Consider the following 5,183-nt stretch of genomic DNA (forward strand, 5'->3'; position numbering starts at 1 on the left):
TTAAACCACATCTAATTGGATTGTGTGAGCCACAAGACTGTTCTAGGGTCACAACATCAAAAAAGGTCACTTCTTTGGCATCTGGCACAAGAACTACTTAAGAAATGATAGCTGCTATTATTAGATTATCAATAATTCCATTTTCTTTCTTTTTTTTGAAATTAGTTATAGGTTTATCTAGGCTCCTTTTGGTAACATTTAGGTCAATGATTCTCAAACTTTAGCATGGATCAGAATCACACTGAGGACTTGATAAACCATGGGTTGGTGGGCTCCACTGCCACCCCCTATAGGGAGTAGGGTTGAGAATATGTTTTTCTAACAAATTCCCAGGTCCAGGTTACACTTTGAGAGCCATTGCCTTAGATTATATCTAGGATAATGATGTCTACATTTTTCTTACTTTGTGCCCTGCACCCAGCTATGTTAAAAAACATCAATTAATTCAGTTAATAGGCAAATATTATCCATGATGTGTCAAATACTGTGTTAGGTTTCAGGGATACAAAAATTAACTAAGCATTAATTTGAACATTTTCATAGTATGCACAGAAATTACAAAGTGCTTCTAGAATTTATAGGAGGCACTCCTAACCCAGATTTGAGGAGCGATACAAGAGCATAACATAAAAGACAACTTTTACCTAATTTTGAAAAGGCAACTAAGATTTAGCAAATAAAAGCTTGATAGAGAGACAAAGGCAAATATGCAGGAGGACAGGCATGGGAGGGAATGTTTCCACAGAAAACTCATGGTTAAGGGAAAACAAACGTACTATATGACTCTTCTTTAGTCCTCACCCCAGAAACATTTAAATATATGGTAGTTGAAGAAAGCCTCCCTAGAGGGAGATGCTTGGTAATGGTGTGATCTGCTGTGCTATGGGTGACCAGCAGTCCCACCTGTCCAACGTGAACAGATGGTACAGATGACGAGGATAACAGCAGTGAACTCACTGTAGCCATGGACAAATGGGAATTGTTTCCAGTCACTTGCATGTTCTGGTGAGTTTGGTAGAGACTGACTAGTAGTTCTTCAAACCCATTTCCTTCTGTTCCCGGGCACAGAACTATCCTATATTTCCCAGCCTCCTTTCACTTGGGTCTAAGTGAAAGAATTACAGCCACTGGAATAGGGTCAAAAGGGATACATGCTGTTTCTGAATCGGGCCCATTTAAATCTACCATCAAGTCCTCCTTGTCTTCCCTTCTCTGTCACCAGGGTCAGTCCTCAGAGGCTCGGTTAATAATGAAAGAAACTTCATCAGCCTAAATAACTAAAGGATAGCTTGGTTTCTCCTGCCTACCAAACATTTTAGGGCCTAGAAATAAGTTTTCATTGCTTTAAGCTATCCTTGGTTTATCTATTATAGTATCTAGTATTACTACAACTGATAGAGTGATTACGTCCTTTTAAAAAATAAATCTCCTTTTAAAATTTAGGTGTAGAAAAAAAATTCTGCTCCAGAATAGGTCAGGTCCAAGATATACCAAATACTGTAGTCATAATGCCTAGGTTACTCACACCATACAAGTGGTGGGCCAAGGTTCTCAAAATTGTTGCTAATAATGTAATTATTTGTTTAAATGTCTCTTTTGGTAAGATAAAAACATTATATATACAAGGCTGTTTATCTTATTCATTTTATCTAGAGTGTCTAGTATAGTGACTATTACATATAGGTAATCAATAAATACGTATGAACTGAATCAAATATTGGATCAGCAAGGTGGAATTGTAAGCAGGAGCCTAATTAACAAAGGTCTTATTGACTATGTTAAAGAATTTGGACTTGATCCTGAGAGCAATAGGAAGCCACTGAAGGATTCTGGAAGGGAATAACAGTAATCAAATTTTATCTTTTATCACTGTAGTTAAAATGTTTTTCCATCTGAAATTATGGAGATTAGTTTAAAGGCTCTTATAGTAATCAAGGGTAAGAAATGTTTGTGCTATAAATTAGTGGTCCCATGAATGGAGAGAAAGAAAATGCATCTAAGACATATTTGCAAAGAAGAATTGAAAGAACAAGACAAGATGAGTGTCTAAAATGGGAGGCAGCAGAATGAGAGAGCCAGAGAAAACTAGGATTACTCCTAGTTTGTGGTCAGGGTAACCAACTGACATCACTAATTTGGGGAGACCAGACAAAGGAAAAATTGGGGGAAGCTGTAGTTACCATAGTAAATTATGTTCTTCTCATCATTTGGGTTTTGCACATGCTAATTTCTCCTTAGAATGTTCTAGAGCCTTGGCTGGTGTGGCTCAGTGGATTGAGCGCCAGCCTGTGAACCAAAGGTCACAGGTTCTATTCCCAGTCATAGCCCATGCCTGGGCTGCAGGACAGGTCCCTAGTTGGGGGCGCAGGAAAGGCAATCACACATGGATGTTTCTCTTTCTCCCTTCCTTCCACTCTCTCAAATAAATAAATAAATAAATAAATAAATAAATAAATAAATAAAATCTTTTAAAAAAGAATGTTCCTGAAATAATGTCTTTTCCATCTACCTCCTCTTTTCTGTCATTTGTCCCTTGTTTTTCTTTACCTGGATAGCTTATTTATCTGTTACATCTCAAATTACATACCATTTCCTTTGAAAAACTTTCCCAGGATCCCCAAGATTGGACAGAGGTGCTTTCTTATGTTCTTCCAGGATGCCATGCAACAGTGTAGCATTTATCATAATGTTGTATATTCACCTGTGTACTTTTTATTCTATACTTCTCTACCCAAAGCTAATGGAAGACTATCCCTTAACATTTGGCCCCCGGTGCCCATCATAATACTGTGTCAGAGTAAGAACTCAAAATTAGAATGTAATCATGAATGAATGGATGGATGAGTGAATTAATGAAGTAAAATGAATAATTTTGAACGGTGCAATATTAAAACCATTTAAGAACATTTGCTTTCACATTGTTTCAGTTTGAGATCTGTGGCATGCAGTTAGCACAGATGGCCACGAGATTGCCATACTCTACATATTTGCTCAGTTCCTCCCTTCCTCGCTCTCTCTCCACTCCCACCCCAACACCCTCCAGAAATGGTCATGAATCACAAATGACTCCACTATTCCCTTAGGCATCTGTCTCTGATCACAGTGTGAGTCCACCAGTCTTATAACAGACTCCACAAGTGTTTTTCCTTGGGTTAAAAAACTCATGAAAATTAATATTAACTTGAAAATGGGAAAGTTCACAGTGAGACACCTGTTGTGTATATGTTAAATATAAATGTAGTCTGTCAAATAATGAGTTAGATTCTGGTGAAAGGGACACCCTTCCATTTTCACCTGTCAAATGCAGCTAATCTAATTTAAAAATCTATGTTAACTTGCCTTGTTTGTGTTACGAACAAAGCCACCAAACTGGAATATGCAGAGCAGTGAAGAGCTACAGGCTTGAATGCAACCTGGATGGTTATTGAGTTCAGTAGGAATGGGTTGTGGCTGAGGACTCCAGGACAATTGCACAGAAAGCTCATGCAATGACAACTATACCGTAGTCTTGCCACTCAACGTGTGACATTAGCTGGGGGCTTGTTAAAAATGCAGATGCTCAGGCCCCTCCCCAGTCCTACTGAATCAGAGTCAGGTGATGTGTGTGGACATGAAAGCTTGAAAGGCTTTGCTATAAGTCACAGCATCAAAAGTGCCTACTGAGCTCAGATGAATTCACTGTAGAGTCACTTTAGAGTTTATTGGGACATTTTTTTAAGAGTAAAAAGGAGTGTTAAAATAATTATAATTGTGTGTTTTTTGAAATATTTAGTTATTGAGAAATAAGTTAATTCTTACATAACTGGATCTGTAATATATAGTCAGAAACCATCTTTAAAAATAAAATTCTTTCAAAAATAGAAATAAATATATCAGTTATATTAAAAAAAAATTATATTGACCTGAACATTAAAATATAACATAAATGCTAAGTTAGAGTCTGATATAGTAGTGTGATCTCATGTTAATGTTAAAATATATGTAGTATAGAAATAAGTATAGAATTGTGTGTATGCATTGGTTGTTGTACAGAAACACATCTTAGCTCTATCTGCTGAGATGGTCTAGAAGTAGAGATACCAGTAGCAACAAGCATACTTGGTGTCAAGATCTTAGCTTCTAAATACTACTCTCCAATAAAAGGACACAGGTTCTTTGGAGAAAAGGCTGACTCTAAAGCTGGGTCAAGGGGAATACAAAATATTCAATAGGAATGTGCTGTGAAATTAGGCATTGTGGGGTGAAAGGTTAAAGTCAGTGCCATTTGCTCTTGTGGCACCATATGCTGAGCAGGCCTATGACCCTGTTAAACGTGACTGCCATTTTGCTCTTCTGAGCTTATGTCCCCAGACTGGAAATGACTGGATAGCAAGAACAGAAGGTGACTAACCAACCGCTCCCTACAGCCACCAGCAGAAGATGACATTGGAACAAACTGCAGCCTCCTGTTACAACACCCCAACAGTCCAGGGCCCAAACAACAGCACCCCCACCCTTTTTTAATCCAATTATAATCCAATTAAAGCTCAAAGCCCCCACCCCTCAATGCTGGTGTCTCTCTCCACACCAAGCCCCTCTCCTTTCTTGGAGAATGAGTGAACACTTTACTCTCTACACTTTTTTCTCTTTGTGAATTCTTTCACAGCTCACATCACCGACCACTCTAACACTGGACATATTGTATCTTATGCCAGATAGTAAGGAAGTTGTAAGAAAAAAAATAAAATAAGCCTACTTGAGAGAGTTCCCCATGGCCAAAGCTAGAACAATTTAGGCAACCAAATAATTATAGTATTAGCTTATAAGACAGAGAATAAAGTAAATATCATGAGCCCATACTGATAAAAAGAAAAGACTGAATAAATATATAAGAGGGGGAGAAGGAACATGTTGTCATTAAAGAAATTCAATAATAAACATAGAAAGAACAGGAGAAACAAAACAATTAAAGGTCTATGCCACAACAATAGTTGCTATTGGCAAAATTCACTACTGAATGCTAAAATCAGTGGGTGAAACTTTTAAAAAAAACAGAGTATTTGTATAGCTCCAAAGCAACTCTCCGCAAATATCTGGTAATCATATGGTGGTTTTAACATAGGTCCACAAATGCTGTGATACTTCTTCCTCTAGGAAGTGGAGCTTAATTCCCCATCCCTGGAATGTTGACCAGATTTAGTGAG

This window comes from Furipterus horrens, unplaced genomic scaffold, assembly GCF_987537825.1.
Source record: "Furipterus horrens unplaced genomic scaffold, mFurHor1.1.pri manual_scaffold_7, whole genome shotgun sequence".
Classification (NCBI taxonomy): Eukaryota; Metazoa; Chordata; class Mammalia; order Chiroptera; family Furipteridae; genus Furipterus; species Furipterus horrens.